General features: G+C 63.4%; 1 protein-coding gene and 2 long non-coding RNA genes across 3 annotated transcripts in view; all 3 read right to left on the bottom strand.

Annotated features, from left to right (window-relative positions):
* The window catches only part of LOC147573235 (putative serine protease 29), a 280,540-nt gene that overhangs the window by 48,282 nt on the left and 216,305 nt on the right, over positions 1-15,953 (bottom strand). The window lies entirely within an intron of this gene.
* Positions 3,787-6,668, bottom strand: LOC147573243 (uncharacterized). The gene is made up of 3 exons (XR_015245334.1): positions 5,662-6,668; positions 5,299-5,390; positions 3,787-4,058 (listed from the first exon to the last, which is right to left on the bottom strand). It is a non-coding gene; the product is annotated as an uncharacterized LOC147573243 (long non-coding RNA).
* Positions 6,680-8,586, bottom strand: LOC147573242 (uncharacterized). The gene is made up of 3 exons (XR_015245332.1): positions 8,326-8,586; positions 8,118-8,247; positions 6,680-7,149 (listed from the first exon to the last, which is right to left on the bottom strand). It is a non-coding gene; the product is annotated as an uncharacterized LOC147573242 (long non-coding RNA).

The following is a 15,953-nucleotide window of genomic DNA, read 5'->3' as shown; positions in this document are numbered from 1 at the left end:
TTTACTTTTTCTACTTTTTCCTACCTTTTTCTAGAAAAAAAAAAAAAGAATTTGTTTTGCATATCTCTTTCTGGGGGTGGGGGCAGGGAACTACAGCAAACTCATTTTTATGCAAAATCCATTGTTCCGCGTGGAGTTTGGGCTTCCGCTGTCACTTACCTGCTGTGTTCGGCTACTTTCTGACCAAGCAACGCTAACTTTTGTACAGACCAATTTGATAAAATTAAAAAAAAAAAAAAAAAAAGCTTTTTATCTACTCAGGCTGCGTTTTGTGTGTTGCTTTTCCGTAAGCCTGGCGGACGGGGGCTCCGAGAGAACGGGGTCTGGTTCGAGGGCCTTGGCGGAGGCAGGAGTGCAGTCTACCCTGAGCCCTCCTCAGAGGATGTGGGCATCCGGAGCCCCATGGAAGGCAGAGACAACGCTTCAACCCTGGGGCACAGCCAGGCTCCCCCCCCCCCCACGCCCCCTGCAGGGGCTGTGTCTGGATTTGAACGGATCTCAGAGGCCCCAGGAAGCCGGCCATGCCGCCAGTGTCTTCTTTCCCCAGGGGCCTATTCAGTAGGCAAAGCGGGTCCAGATTCGGGGCCATGGTTTCCTCCCAGGCGAATCCCAGAGCGGGTTTCTGGGTGGCTGGCGGCATTTTTCGGGCGCTGGCGCGGAGCCAAGCTGGGAGCTGGGTGAAAGCTGTCCTGCGAGAACCAGGCAGGGCCGTCTGGTTGGCCGAGTGTCTGCAGGGAGGGATGGTTGTGGGGGGCAACCGCAAGCAAGGGGGCAGCCTCACCCCTTGGCCGGGCCTCCCAGCAGCTGGTTCAGGGGCTGCGTGGGGCTGGGGGCACCCACCTCCAGGCCCTGCAGGTGCTTCTGGGGCATCTCCGGGCCCGAGAGGAAGCTCACACTTCTCGCGAGAAGCCAGCTACTTGAAGCAACTCCCTCTGTGAGTTTAACGGGGTGGTCCGGGTAGGGGGGCGCCCTTGCCGTCCCCTCGTCTGCCAGCCGCCCGCGTGGCTGCGATCCAGGGCGCGTCCCTCACCCCGCGCTGGAGAGCCACGTCCGGGGCCTGCCAAGAGTAGTGTTTGGGAAGAGCTGCCCGGATTTACGAGGGTTCGTGAGGTCTGGGGCGTGCCAAGCCTCCGGGGCGAGGCGGGGTCTGGGAGGGGGCTGCAAGCCAGGCTCACGGATGCCCCTGTGGAGCCAGTCCAGCACATCCTGCATCCAGCCAAGGGCCGTCCAGGTCCATATGGGCCTCCAGGCTCTCACGTGGACACCCCAAACCAAGGAAAGCCCCTGCAGCCGGCTCCCTGATGGAGGGAGTGAGGCCGCACCGTTGCCGCTCTGGGGTTGACTCGGGCCCTGCCGGGTTCCCGAGGGCTGGGGTCCCTCCAGGTTTGTTTGGACTCGGAGGGGCTCCTGCGTGTTAACTCCCCAGAGGCCCGGCCCCTCTTCCCACCAACCTGATGGTGCAAGGGCCCTTTTGGCCCCTGTGCCCCAGGCAAGCCTCCCTGGGGGTTCCCTGCGTCTGAGCTCACGGTGACAGCCACCACCTGTCCTCTCCTCTCCAGACGCCCCACCCCTCCCCGGGGGCCAGGCTGGTGGCCTCCCCTCCACAGCACTCTCAGACGTTGGAGGCTGATCCCACAGCCAAGCATTCTGGGGGTCACGGGGCCCCGGCTCCCCAAAATCTGGGTCCCCAGTGGCCTTGTGAGGAGGTGGTGAGGCGGACACCCCCGGGGGTCAGGGCAGCTGGGAGGGGTCCCTGGGACTGCCCTGGTCCGCAGGCTCGTGAGGGTTTTTCCAGCCAGCTCCCCCCAGACAACACTGTTCACAAGGCTGCCCTCACCCCTCCGGGCCCCAAGTCCAAGCTTGTCCAGAGCCCAGTTCCCACTGAGTGCGCTCCGTCGGCCCATCCTGGGGACGAGCTGGCGGGAAAAGTTCCTCATTTTTCATTTCCTTCCCCAGAGCTGAGTGCGTTGCCTCTGACCTCAGCTGAACAGAATGCCCTATTCAGAGACAAAGGGGAAAGGGCGTTTATGACCCAGACCCTGCTCTGATAGATTGGGAAAGCCCCTCCTGGTTCCGCGTATAATTGCTCTTCCTGGGACGACGGATCGGCTTTCAGGAGCAGACTTTCTGTTTGGATGTGAGTTCACGGCCGGCGTGGCTGTCAGCTCCGGGGAGGCCTGTGTCTCTGAGCCGCTGCCTGGGGGAGACCCGGGGCCCCCCTCCTCAGGCCTGCCCAGGGGAGAGGGGGGGCAGTTTCCACACCCACCCTGCCTGCTTCGCATTTAGGGGACAGCACCCCAGGGCAGGTGTGAGACTCAGGGTCGTGGCCTGGTGCATGGACCCCGATCTTTCCCCCTCCAATGTCTGGCCCAGGGCCTCCAGGTCAGCCCTGGACAGAGGACCTTTATGGACCTCGTCTCTGGCTGACCAGGGCTGCAGGAGCCGTGGGCCACACGGCAGGGCTGAACCGATTTGTTTCCAGGCCACTGGACGCTAAAGTCTTTAGCACCCTGTGTGGACACCCGTCTGGGATACATTCCACCAGGCTTCATGGAAACTGGGGCTGACCATGAGCCAGTGCTGTAAGATCCCCTCCTCCCACCCCTAGGGAGACCCCAGGTGCACACCCCAAGGCTGGGGGTCAGAGCTGCTGCCCCCCAGGACTCGGTAAGGACCCATTCCCAAGGGAGGGCAGTGTATAACCACCCCGGTGTCTGCTCCTCTGTCTCCCTCTGGGCCAAAGTGTGCCTGCGTTTGGGGTCCTACATCCTGGAGAGAGCAGATGTGCAGACCAAGTCCTCCCAGGATGGGGCCGTAGAGGCCCTGGGGCGCCCCGGGGGCCGCGGGAGCCTTCCGAGGAGAAAAGTTGGGAAGGGAAGGAGCGAAAGGGGGAGACACGGGAGGCGTGGATCTGCCTTCAGGTGAGGGTCCTCCTGGAGATGCGAGCTCAGCACTGCCCACCCCCAGCCCATTTCTGTCCCAGGAAGAGTGGGGATCGGGGCCCTGAGGGTTTCCCGGTCTCCTGCGTTCCCTGCTGGCCTGGGGGCTTCTGGCTGCCCGGCGGTGTTTGGGGGTGCTCCGTGAGCTCAGGACCTGGCTGTGACCCAGTGGCTGGAGGTTCTGCCACTCGCCACTGATCTCTACGTGCCTCCTCCCGTGACCATGTGACAGTGACGGCCGAGGATGAAGCTGGCATGGCCGTGGCCAGCACACAGACACGTGACAGGTCCCTCCCTGCCCCGTCCTGCTGGCGGGCTTGTCCCTGGAGCCCTGGGGTCCTCTCCCCCTTCCCTCGCGGTGACCTGTTGCCTTGGCTGCCCCGAGCGCAGACCCCCTGCCTCCCCCACCCACGCTGGGCTGCCCTGTGGGGGGGGGGTCCCGTGTGCACCCCCCCCCCAGCAGCTCCACCAGCCCCAGCCTTCCCAGAGGGGCCGGGGCCAGAATTCAGTCCCGCCGAGGCTGGCTGCCGTGGGAAAGTGCAGGACACTTCCCGAGGCTTTTCCGAGAGGCTCCCCGACAGGACAGGAGCGGGAACAGCCTGGGCGGCTGCGGGAGCCCCCCCCCCCTCCGCTCACCAGGTCCCCCAACCCCAAAGCCAAAGCCGAGGTGGGACCACACGCCCGGCCGGTAGCCAGGCCCGCCGGTCCCTGCAAAGGGTTAAGGGGCGCGCGGCCCGGTGGGAGTGCAGCGGTAGCGCCTGCGGGCCGGGCAGAGCAGCCGGGCTGGTGAGCGGCCAAGAGCAGCGGGCGAAGGCGCTGCATTTTAATGAATCATTATTGCCGGGGAGGCCTTTGTCTTTCTTTATCCGGTGCACAATAAAAGAATTAATTAGACAGAAAATGGCAGGGCAAGGAACTGACAAGTCATTAAGGGCTGCTGAATGACCGATGAGGTGCGGGCTGGGGTGGACTTCGGCTCCGGAATGATAATGGCCGGGCCGGGTGCTTTGTATGCGCGACCAGCCGGCCCCTGTGCGGGCATTGTGGGCGCTGCCATTGTGGCCCACGGGGCTGGCCGGGCCGGCCCGAGTCCCCAGAGGCGAAGCGGGCAGTGGGAACCTACGACAAAATTGCCGTATTAATTTTTGTGGGCAGACACAGCAGTAAATATTTGGATGCGCGGGGACTTGGGGATGGGTGTTCTGCTCCCTACTTCCTGGCTCGGGGGGCGGGGGTGCTCCCCACACTGTGAGACCAGAGACGCAGAAGGCAGGGGTGGGGGGAGGTGAGGAATGGGAGAGGAAAGAGGGGGAGACCCAGAAGAAGCTCTTCCCGGAGCCAGGCTCAGGCACACTTAGCTGCTGTCATGGTTATTCAGACGTCACCAGGAGAAAAGTACCACCCACAGATCCGGCTCTCCCCCCCCCCCCCGAAAAACTGGGTTCCTCAGCAGGTGGAGGGCAAGAGAGGAGCGACGGTGAAGTAGGAGTTCATCGGGGCTCCCGCTGCCCACAACGCCTGGCCCACGGGGTGGGGGCTGGATTCGAAAACCGGCCGGAGCCCCCTCCCTGGTTTCCTGCTGCTTTGCAGCTCGTCTGACCCCCTTCGGTTGTGGTCTCAGGGTCCTCGCGGGATGGATGGGGGTGGGGGGTAGAAATCCCAGACACGTGGGGAGAGGTCTCCCTCGCCCCAGGGGTGATGAGAACGTCAGAGAAAAAGCAACGTTTGTCGCTGAGTCGGTCAGCAACCCTTCCCGTGCGGGATGTGAAAGGATGGGGCCGTGACACCTGGAGTGCCTTCAGCAGGGCTGTGCCCGCATCCTTTCCTCTGGCCCGCACGACATTCTGGAGGGGCCCGACTGACAGATGAGTCCCTTGTTCTAGGACTTGAACATAGGGTTGGGTGGCCAGGCTGGGTCCCAGTGCTGTCCCTGGGCCGCTGAGACCAGAGGACAGCCTCTCGGGCAGCAGAGGGCAAGTGCTGGGCGTCCCTGGGTGGAGGGGGCTCCACCCCAAGTCAGGCTGCATGGAGCAGAGGCCACACTGGTTTCCAGGTGACAAGTGTCTGTCTTCACCACTGGGAAGCACTGTCACTGTCTTTGCAACTCACTGCCTGATGTCCCCTCTCAAACCTGTGAGTGAACCTGGGTGGACCAGGATGCCATGGGCATCACCCCTGAAGAGGGGAGCCCCCCCCTCCTACCCACTTCCTGAGGCCACTCAAGTCCTTTGAGGAACTCATTCACTAATGGGGGAGAGATGAAGGTGGCCAGAGGGCCTGGGTGACTCTGGCTCTAGAAGCCCGAGTCTCCCACTTTTTCCCAACAGGGACAGAGGGTCAAGGCAGAGTCAAAGTTTACCCTGACGCACGCTGCCTGATGCCTGGAGCTTGGGCTTCCCGGGATGCTCAGCTTTGGGCAGGTTACTGGCCTCTCCGGCCTCCGTGGTCCATCTGTAAAATGAGAAGAAGAACGCCCACCTCCCCAGAAACGGTGCTCAGGGAGACAGCGGATGCACACGGGTGTATGTAGCACATCACCCAACATTGATGTTGAGCTAAACCGATAGGGCTCACACTTCCGCAGGGAGTTGGCCTGCCAGCCATGACAACCAGCTCTATCTGTCCTTCCATCCATCCATCCATCCATCTGTCCATCCATCCTTTCATCCATCCAGTGATCATCATACAGCAGGTACAGGGTTCAAAGGAGAGGGAGACTGACCCGGAGAGCAATAAAGGGTCACATAGGACAAGTGCAGAGACTGGGAATCCATACAGGGACCCAGCCTGCTCTGTGGGCTGCCAGGGAGGCTTCCTGTGGAAGCTGCATCTCGTGAGATGTTCCCATAGAGGCTTGTCCTTGAGCAGCGACCTGTGACCTCGGCCCTCATCCAGTGTCGGTCCTGGCAAACAGCATCATCCTTCGCTCTTCATTCAGCCCCCAGGATCCATCTGGACCCCTGGGGCCAGTTCCTTTCTCTCTGGTCCTGAGCGAGCGGCAGCACCGAGGGGCCGCAAGGGCAGGTCTGAGCCATGCGCCAGGCAGGCAGAGATGGTGGGCTTGGACCCAGGTGCAGCCCCTCACAGCTCTGGGTCCCAGGGCTTGGCGAGCAGTGTGCCCAACTGACACAAAATTTGCCCGGGCATTTCCAGTTCTGGCCCTGGCAGTCACAGAGAGCCGGGATGGTAGTCACCTGGTAAACGGGTGTGGAACGTTCCACACGGTTCGCGCCTGTCTGTGGTGTGGGTGGGGAGCGAGTGGAGGGCAACCCCATCCCCACATGGGCAGCGTGCCCCCCAAGTCAGGGCCGTGGCTGGACCTAACTTGCATCCATGACCTGGGCCATCCTGGACACAGCCAGGCTCTCGGTGAGTGTTTGCTGGATGAGCAAACCCGTGAGCGCACGAAGGTGCCGCCACGGTGTGCGTGCTTCAGATGGGGTCCAGCGCCGCTCCTCTCAAAGAACTAGAACCACACAGACAGAGGCGGGCAGAGCAGCCGCGTGGCAGGAAGCTCGGGGTTATGACGTCCCCGTCAGGCGGCAGTGGCTAACGCTGACGAACGTGACCTTCAGGTACCAAGAAGCAGCTGAGGTGTTTGTCAAACTCTCCCGCACAAGGTGCGGTACCTGCTAGGGTCGCCAAAGCTGAGAGGGGGGAGGGAGAGTGTGGAGCTCTGCAGAGGACGTGGGCCTCGCCCTTCAGGGCAGTTTCCAAACGGGCTGGCACGCAGGTCCTGGGCGTGTATACGCTCATCCAAAATGGGCAGAACTGGAATGTTCCTTGTAGACTGCCCTCCAAGTGAAATCGACGAACTATGACCTTTCACGCATCGGGATCCGACTCAGCAGTGAGGAGAGTGGAGGCAACGTGGAGCCTCCCGTAGACACAGGACGTTTCGAGACTCCGTTTATGGGAAGTCGTAAAGTTTTGTTTGGGTTTTGATTTTGTTTTTTAAGGCAGGGCAGTGAGAAAAACACTTCTGGGAGATTTCTCCCCGAATCGGTCCAGAGTTATGTGCAGCTGCCACGTGGAAAGCTACGTCCCTAGAATGTCTGTCCACAGACTCGAGGTCCAGGTGCCCCAAGTTCCACATTCTGGAATGTTCCTCTCTATTCAGCACATGGGAAGAAAACGTCCTGAAGCAGGTGCACGGCAGCGACGATGGCCTTTTGTTAATTATTGGGGCACCGGGAGCACTTGTCGTCCCCTGAGGGGGAGGGGGGGACAGGGAGACGGACCCACTCACGGCTGCCCCCAGATCCTCCAGGAGCTGGAAAGTCATCCACTCCTCAGGAGGCCATGAGCACCCCAGCATCTGGGCTGGGGGCAGACAGGTGTGCAGGGGGCTGGGGACGGGCTGACCTCGTGCCGAGCCGAGCACGGAGGGCTTCCGGCCGGGCCCCTGCCCAGCCGCCGTGCTCTCAGCAAGGGCTCGGAGGCTTGCTGGGCTGGCGCCAGTCTTTGCCCTATTTAATACATGAGGGGACACGGCCTGACAGGTCTGTGCTTTCCCCACAGTGCCCCTGCTGGCTGAGACCCCAGGCCGAGCCCTGGGAAGAGGACAGGGCAGGGCAAGGGCCCGGGCGGCGAGATGGGCTGGGGGCTCTGCTGCAGTAACCGGGGCGCCCCACACCTGTCCGCCCTCTGCACGGCGCAGGGTCTGGCTCTCTCTGGGAAGGAGAAGGGACCCTTGCCGTGTCCGCCGATCGGAAGGGAACTTCCTCCTGGGCTCTGTCTCCCCAGTGGTCCCATCCGCCAGTGGCCAGCCCGCAAGAGCACACTGGCCGTGCCCACAGAGGAAGCATTCTTGGCTGTTCCTGAGGTTGACTGGACCTGAGGCTCTGGACTCCTGCTGGACCCCCTGGGAGGGCAGTGGGCACACTGGGACGCCCAGGGCAGCCCCGAGGCCAGGAAGGGCCCGCAGGCCCCCTTAGGGTGCAGGGGGCGGGGGGGGGGGGGGGAGTTGCTGAACACCACGACTGGCCCAGCCCCTGCCACCGTGATCGCCTGGCCCCGCGGGAGCTGCAGGGACGCCAGGCGACCTGAGCAGGAAGCGCTGGCGGGAGTATTTCCTTCCCCAGCCCCAGGCCCAGCCCCAGCCCCGCCTGCCCGCCCAGGGAAATGGATGTCACAGGCCCGCTGCTGCAGGCAGCCGAGGCTGAGGGGGGCTCTCACCGCTTCAGGAATGCATGCCGTGTGGGATCCTGCGGGCTCTGTCGCCGGAGCTGCGGGGAGGTGGGCGTCCTGCTCCCATCTGGCAGGGAAGTCATTTTCTTGCAAAGCGGGGACGCAGCCAGCTCGGTGCCTTTGGAAAGGAGACAAAGTACATCTTAATTTGCAATGGGGTCTCGGGGCCCTCGCCCCCGCCTCCTGCTTCACACACCTCGGGTGTGAGATGGGAGGGCTGACGTCCCCAGAGCAGGCGCCCGTCACCTGTTCCTCCCATTTGTGAGCTAATTCCGCAGGGTCCGTGGGCGGCAGCGGGCGCGGCAGATCCGGAGTGTGGGCGAGGCGCTCCCTCTGTCGTTACAAAACAGCCCACGGAGCCCCCAAGAGTCCCCAGCCAGATCCTCCTTGATTTCGAGTTTCTGAAGCTCGGGTTTGCAAGATGCATCCTGCCGCTCCTGGACGCCGGGTCAGAGGGATGGAAGGGCCCCAGCTAGAAGCAGCTTCCGTGGTCCCTGCTGGCTGCCCCCAGCTGGGTGCATCAGGAAAGGCACAGACTCAGTTTACCCACCTGAGAAACAGGCACTCGTGTGCTGCCTGTCTGGGGCCCTCGAGGGTAAGGGCGCCAACAGGGAAGGAGGTGCAGGGCGGGCGGCCAGGGGGTCTGCTTGAGTGAGGAGAGGCTTGGTCCCAGAAGAGCCGGAGGAGAGGGATTAAAACGCTGTCCCTTGCAGCCAAAGGCAGGCAAGCTAGAGTGATGAGTGCTGGTGGCCCGCTCTGAGGCGGGGCGGCCCCCGGAAGATGCCCGTGAAATGAAGGACACGTGTGCCCCGTGGGCCCGCCACGCACCCAAGCCATTGCCTGGAGACCCTGCCCCTTGGGCCCGGGGGTCCACAGCTTCTCTGCCACTCCCCGGCCAGCACCTCTCATCCTCAGCTCACTTGCCACCTCCTTCGAGAAGCCTTCCTCGACTGCCCCAAACGACGAACCCATCGGATTATTTCCTCTGCAGCTCAGGTCTCTGTCGGCGATCACCACAACAGGTGGGACCACATGGGGCCCGGTCGCCCCACCTGCACATCGCAAGTCCCACAAGAGCAGCAGCGGGTTCGTTCTTGTTCCTGCTGACCCCAGCGCCTCTTGCCAGGCGCATGGAGCTGCCCATCAGCGGCTGTGAGCAGCCGAGGGGCTTCAAGCAAACAGAGGGATGGGGGGCCTCACTCCCCAAGCTGAGCACGTGGTATCTCCCCGATCCCGGGCCTGGGCAGGGGTCCCTCCTGTTCTGCCGCTGGGGAGCCGGGGTCTCCTGGGTCACAAGGCTTCAGAGACTGGTGAGGCCTCTCAAGTTGTCGTCTGCCAACGTGGGGTCCAGGGAGCTGAGTAGACGTCCAGGGACCTCCAGGAGGGCCTTTTCCCCACACCCCCAGAGCTGGGAGGCTGGTGGGCCTCCCCACGTGTGCTGCCCCAGGCTTCCGAGAGCCCAGCCTGGGACGGTCAGCAGGAGCCTCCCACCGGCAGGTGACCTCTCACCACGGCCAGACTCTCCCTGCCGGTGGGCTTGGGACCCCCAACCGCGGGTGGGCATGACCCACACCTCTGACCTCGGGCCAGACAAGAAACGAGCCCAGGTGCTCATGAGGGCCTCACCTCCATCCCTGTTCCTCCCTGGAAGCCTTCTTACCCAGGGAGCTCCCCCTCTCACGGGCAGTCCCAGGCCCAGCCTGCTGCCAGGCTGTGGGGTTTGAGAGAAGGGAGCTGTACTGGCCGGGGTGCCCACCCCACCCCACCCAAGTTTCTCGTGACCTTGACAAGTGCCTGTGCATGTTCAGAGGGCTGACTCTCTCCGAGGCCGGGACCAGAGCGGGCAGTGCCCTCCGACAGGAGCTCCAGGCCCTGGAGAGAGGCCCCTTGCCAGCACGCTCCCGCTCAGCTCTCTCTGGGCCGCGCCGTGTCTGGGGGAGAATCTGAGAGACCAGCTCTCGGACCACGTGGGCCAGGTTTCGGGGGTCTGCGCCTGCTCCACGAAATCAAAACCATATTTTCTGTCCTGGAGCTTCCCAAAGTGTGTCAAAGCAGACTCAGAAAACTCATTTGGACAGATGCCGTTTCTACCCGGGAGGATTTGATTTTCCCTGGAATGCCGGCAGAAACATCAGCTTCAAGTGGAGTGAGGGGTGGCGGGGGAGGGGACGCAGAGACCGGGCTTGGGCCCTGGAGCCGGCCGGGGGCACTGCCTCCCTGGCTCTGCCCACCTCCACGAAGCCTTGGGCGCACCTCTCCGTGCCACTGGCCGGTGGCTGTGCGTCACCCGCACGCGGGGCCCTGGACGAATTCGGTGAGGGGACACAGACGGCCCCTTCGCACCTGGCTCAGCCAGCTTCTGGAGTGACGGGGGACGAGGGGGGACGGTGCCCATCAAAGGGAAGGACAACAGATGTGGACCAACCTCCCTGGATGGGAAATCAGGGTCCCTGGACAGAGCCGGTACAGGTTCCCCAGGACCCTGTGACACCCCACACCTGGGCTGTTAAAAATTAGTAAAATAGGGGCGTCTGGGTGGCTCAGTCGGTTGGGTGTCTGACTTCAGCTCAGGTCACGATCTCGCGGTCCGTGAGTTCGAGCCCCGCGTCGGGCTCTGGGCTGATGGCTCGGAGCCTGGAGCCTGCTTCCGATTCTGTGTCTCCGTCTCTCTCTGCCCCTCCCCCGTTCATGCTCTGTCTCTCTCTGTCCCAAAAATAAATAAACGTTAAAATAAATAAATAAATAAATAAATAAAAAATTAGTAAAATACACACAGTCCTCAGATATCACCCCCGCCGTGGCTGCCCGGCGATGCCTCCAGGACGAACCACTACGAGATCGACGGCCGGGTGTGAGGTGGCCACGTGTGGGCCGGGGCCAAGCGTGGAGGCTGGCGCGGGCTCGCTCGTGCGTGGTCCTGGGAGAGCAGGGTGACGGAGGTCAGGCTGGGGGGTGAAGGCGTGTGGCCCATCCACACAGAAGGACGGGGCTTGGCCACACGCACTCAGAATAGGGCGAGGCGCTGTCACCTGGACAGAGAGCCGATTTCCAGCTGCCGCGGGTGGGGAGGGGTGGGCAGGTGACTGAGGATGGGGGCGAAGTCTTATTTAGGGGGGATGAAAACATCCCGGAACCTGATGGACCCGATGGCCACAGACACTGTGAAAGTACTAACTGCCACAGCACCACTCACTTGAAAACGGCAGATCTCACCTCCACGAAGAAAAGGAATTAAAATAGAACGGTTCGCAGCAGATGACTCCGGTTTGGGGTGACTCATCCAGACCGTTTGCATGGTGGTCACTTGAAGACAAATCTGACCTTTTCCAGAAAGTGGAAAGGCCAGAGTGAGGTCCCAAGGGCCCCGGAGGGCGGGAGGCAGACTTCGTGTGAGGGCAGAGAAGGGCCTGAAGCTCAGACCTTCCCTCTGCCAAGTGGTGGAGGCCGGCTCACCGGGGGGGGGAGGGGGGGGGGGGGACTTTGGGTTTGGAGAAACAAAGGCCGTTGTCAAGTCCCGGCAGGTGGAGTCCAGGGGCCTGGACCATGCTGGGGGTGCACGGTGAGGAGGGGGGACGGCCCTCTCCTTTCCTGGAGAAGCTGGCTTGGAGAAGAGGCGGTGGGACGCCAGGTGGCTTCCCTGGGGGCATGGGTGACAGCCCAGTGGGCGTCCTGGGGACCCTTCGCCCTCACTCTAGGGCCCCGTGCACTGTGTGAGCAGTGCAGACACGCCCCCACACTCATCCACGGTGGCCTGTGTGGCCCAGGGGTTCGTTCCTCTCCCCAGAATCACATACCACTCTGCGAGCAAGGGGCAGGCCCCGGAGAGATTTTCCAGGCTCCATGGAAAGAAAGCGCGTCCAGGGCCAGAGTCTGGGAGGGGCCAGGCGGGGCCAGGAGCCCAGACACAGCCCCCAGAAGGGGCTGGAGTGCCCGCCGGTCACCCAGAGTCTCACACGCCCCAGACAGCAACACCTGGACGCCTCACAAGGGAAACAGCCTCTGGAAAGTCCACCCACATAATAACCCTTTTCACTCTTCTTTGGCGATCGCGCCTCGTTAACCAGCAGCGACGGAGGGCCATTTCTCCAGAGGCTGGTGGATCCCCAGGGGGAGTGGGGAGTCCGTGGTTCCCCAGCAAGGCGCCAGCCTGAGCAGCAGCCCCTGGTGCCCTGGGAGGCCGTGGTGTCTCAGGCAGGCTTCCCCGTCCCCAGCTTTCCCCGGGTGAGTGTCTGGGACTGGGGGCCCGGCAGGCACAGGCTGGGCCCTTGAGGGGGAAGGCGAGGGAGGAGAAGAAGCTTGCGGGGGGCAAGGGGACGGCACTGGTCACTCAGGCCTCTTGCGGTGGGGGGGAGGAGGCTGCCTCTGGCGGGGGCCACACAGCCTCTGCTCGCCTTTGCTCCCTGGGTGTGATTTCTCACTCTGTGACCTTGCAGGCACTGATGACAGCGGCCACCTACAGGAAGGACACTCATTCTGCTCAGGCACAGGCTTCTGATCTCCAGGCGGGGACTCTGGTCGAGTGCATTTTATGGGTGGGGAAACTGAGGCTCAGAGAGGTGCTGTATCAGGACTCCTGTGCGGTGGAAAGAGTTAACAATCATCTCTCTAGGGGCGCCTGGGTGGCTCAGTCGGTTAAGCATCCGACTTTGGCTCAGGTCATGATCTCACGGTTCGTGGGTTTGAGCCCCGCGTCAGGCTCTGTGCTGACAGCTCGGAGCCTGGAGCTGCTTCAGATTCTGTGTCTCCCTCCCTCTCTGCCCCTCCCCTGCTCACACTCTGTGTCTCTCTTTCTTTTCTTTTTTTTTTTTTTAATTTTTTTTCAACGTTTTTTATTTATTTTTGGGACAGAGAGAGACAGAGCATGAACGGGGGAGGGGCAGAGAGAGAGGAAGACACAGAATCAGAAACAGGCTCCAGGCTCCGAGCCATCAGCCCAGAGCCCGACGCGGGGCTCGAACTCACGGACCGCGAGATCGTGACCTGGCTGAAGTCGGACGCTTAACCGACTGCGCCACCCAGGCGCCCCTCTGTGTCTCTCTTTCAAACATAAATAAACATTAAAAAAATTTTTTAAAAACTCATCTCTGCATCTTGCATGCATCCCCCCTCCCAACCCAGCATTCAAACAGACAGGAGGTCCCAGGTCCCATCTGCCTGCCCCATCTCTGGGCCTGGGGACAGGGGGAGAAAATCAGGGCAAAAGGGTAATGGATCTGGAGGTGTTTGCCAATTGCAAAGCTCTAGCACCCAGGGGGTGATTATTATTCCCACAACACCTGGAGGCGATGGTCAGGGACAGGCGCTCTCATGGGTCGAGTGTGTCCCCCAAACCCCATGTAGAATCCCTAACCCCTAGTTAGGGTTCCTCGAACAGAACTGCATTTGAAGACAGGGCCTTTAATGGGGCAAGTAAGGTAAAAGAGGTCACTGGGGTGTCTGTAGGAGATTCGGGCACAGGCACACAGGGAAGACCACGCAGGGACTCGGAAGGAGCCGGCCCTGCCCACACCTGGATCTCGGACTTCCCGCCTCCAGAAGAGTAGGGAAATACATTGGTTGTTATTTAAGCCCCTCGTCTGTAGTGCTTTGTCTGGCTGCCTGAGCAGACAGAAGCCACTAAATATTTTATTAAAATATTTGCAGGTCAAGTGCAGTGTGACTTAAGGCAGCCCGTGGCCCTGCTCCGGGAGAGATTCCAGAAGCTTCTGTGTCCCTGGATGTGTCTACCCAGCAGCCCCTTCCCGGGGTGGGGGCGGGGGGGGGTGGCCCATCAGGGCTCCACACCACCGTCTACACGGAGCACAGCGTGGACATACATAGTGGCCGGTCCCACGATCGGCCCTCCCCCAGTCCAGGCCTTGGCACGGGAACCCTGGGCGAACGGCCGCGGGGAGGAGGAGCCGCCAGGGAGAGGTGGCCCCGGAATGTTCCGCCTTTGGCTCCGCGCCTGCCCGGCAGCGAGGCGAGCACAAGGTGAGTTTCACACTCCTGGGAGGTTTTGGTCCCAAGGCTTCTCTCCCCCCCAGAAGCCATGAATGGACGTTTCACGGAGAAAGGCCCCATTATTTTTCCCCATGTAAATGTGACCGCTCTGCGTGGGCTCCAGGGTGGCTCACAGCCCTGCACAAACATCTCAGGGGCCTGGGAGCGCGGCAGGCGCGTGTGAACAACACTGCAAGCCCCCTGCGGGCCAGCAGGCCCCTGCCCCCCAGGCTGGGTCAATATTGATGCAGAGCAGAGGTGGCGCCAGGCCACGAGTAAGGAGCGTGCGGAGCTACCCCAGGGCTGCTGCCAGAGGCTCTGGCACCTGGGCTGGACAGAGCTCTCAGGCTGGGGCAGGGGTGGGGCTGGGGGCAGGGGTGGGGGCTGGGGGCAGAGGTGGGGGCTGGGGACAGGGGTGGGGGCTGGGGGTAGAGGGGGGCTGGGGGCAGAGGTGGGGGCTGGGGGCAGGGGTGGGGGCTGGGGGCAGAGGTGGGGGCTGGGGGCAGGGGTGGGGGCTGGGGGTAGAGGGGGGCTGGGGGCAGGGGTGGGGGCTGGGGGCAGAGGTGGGGGCTGGGGGCAGGGGTGGGGGCTGGGGGTAGAGGGGGGCTGGGGGCAGAGGTGGGGGCTGGGGGTAGGGGTGGGGGCTGGGGGCAGGGGTGGGGGCTGGGGGCAGAGGTGGAAGCTGGGGGCAGAGGTGGGGGCTGAGGACAGAGGTGGGGGCTGGGGGCAGGGGTGGGGGCTGGGGGTAGAGGGGGGCTGGGGGCAGAGGTGGGGGCTGGGGTAGAGGTGGGGCTGGGGGCAGAGTAGAGGCTGGGGGCAGGGGTGGGGGCTGGGGGCAGAGGTGGAAGCTGGGGGCAGAGGTGGGGGCTGAGGACAGAGGTGGGGGCTGGGGGCAGGGGTGGGGGCTGGGGGTAGAGGGGGGCTGGGGGCAGAGGTGGGGGCTGGGGTAGAGGTGGGGCTGGGGGCAGAGTAGAGGCTGGGGGCAGGGGTGGGGGCTGGAGGCAGAAGTGGGGACTAGGGGCAGAGTAGAGGCTGGGGGCAGAGTGGGGGCTGGAGGCAGAGGTGAGGACTGGGGGCAGAGGTGGGGGCTGGGGGCAGGGGTGGGGGCTGGGGGCAGAGGTGGGGGCTGGGGGCAGGGGTGGGGGCTGGGGGCAGAGGTGGAGGCTGAGGGTAGAGGTGGGGGCTGGGGACAGAGGGGGGCTGGGGGCAGGGGTGGGGGCTGAGGGCAGAGGTGGGGGCTGGGGGCAGGGGTGGGGGCTGGGGGTAAAGGGGGGCTGGGGGCAGAGGTGGGGGCTGAGGCAGAGGTGGGGGCTGGGGGCAGAGTAGAGGCTGGGGGCAGGGGTGGGGGCTGAGGGCAGAGGTGGGGGCTGGGGATAGAGGGGAGCTGGGGGCAGAGGTGGAGGCTGAGGGTAGAGGTGGGGGCTGGGGACAGAGGGGGGCTGGGGGCAGGGGTGGGGGCTGAGGGCAGAGGTGGGGGCTGGGGGCAGGGGTGGGGGCTGGGGGTAAAGGGGGGCTGGGGGCAGAGGTGGGGGCTGAGGCAGAGGTGGGGGCTGGGGGCAGAGTAGAGGCTGGGGGCAGGGGTGGGGGCTGAGGGCAGAGGTGGGGGCTGGGGATAGAGGGGAGCTGGGGGCAGAGGTGGAGGCTGGAGGCAGAGGTGAGGGCTGGGGGCACAGGTGGGGGCTGAGGGCAGAGGGGAATCTGGAGGCAGAGTGGAGGCTGCAGAGGTGGGGGCTGGGGGCAGAGGTGGGGGCTGGGGGTAGAGGGGGGCTGGGGGCAGATGTGGAGGCTGGATGCAGAGGTGGGGGCTGGAGGGAGAGGTGTGGGCTGAGGGCAGAGGTGGGG

Source organism: Puma concolor, chromosome E3, assembly GCF_028749965.1.
Source record: "Puma concolor isolate L17-30 chromosome E3, mPumCon1.1.hap2, whole genome shotgun sequence".
Lineage (NCBI taxonomy): Eukaryota > Metazoa > Chordata > Mammalia > Carnivora > Felidae > Puma > Puma concolor.
This window is presented reverse-complemented; position numbering and strand designations above follow the sequence as displayed.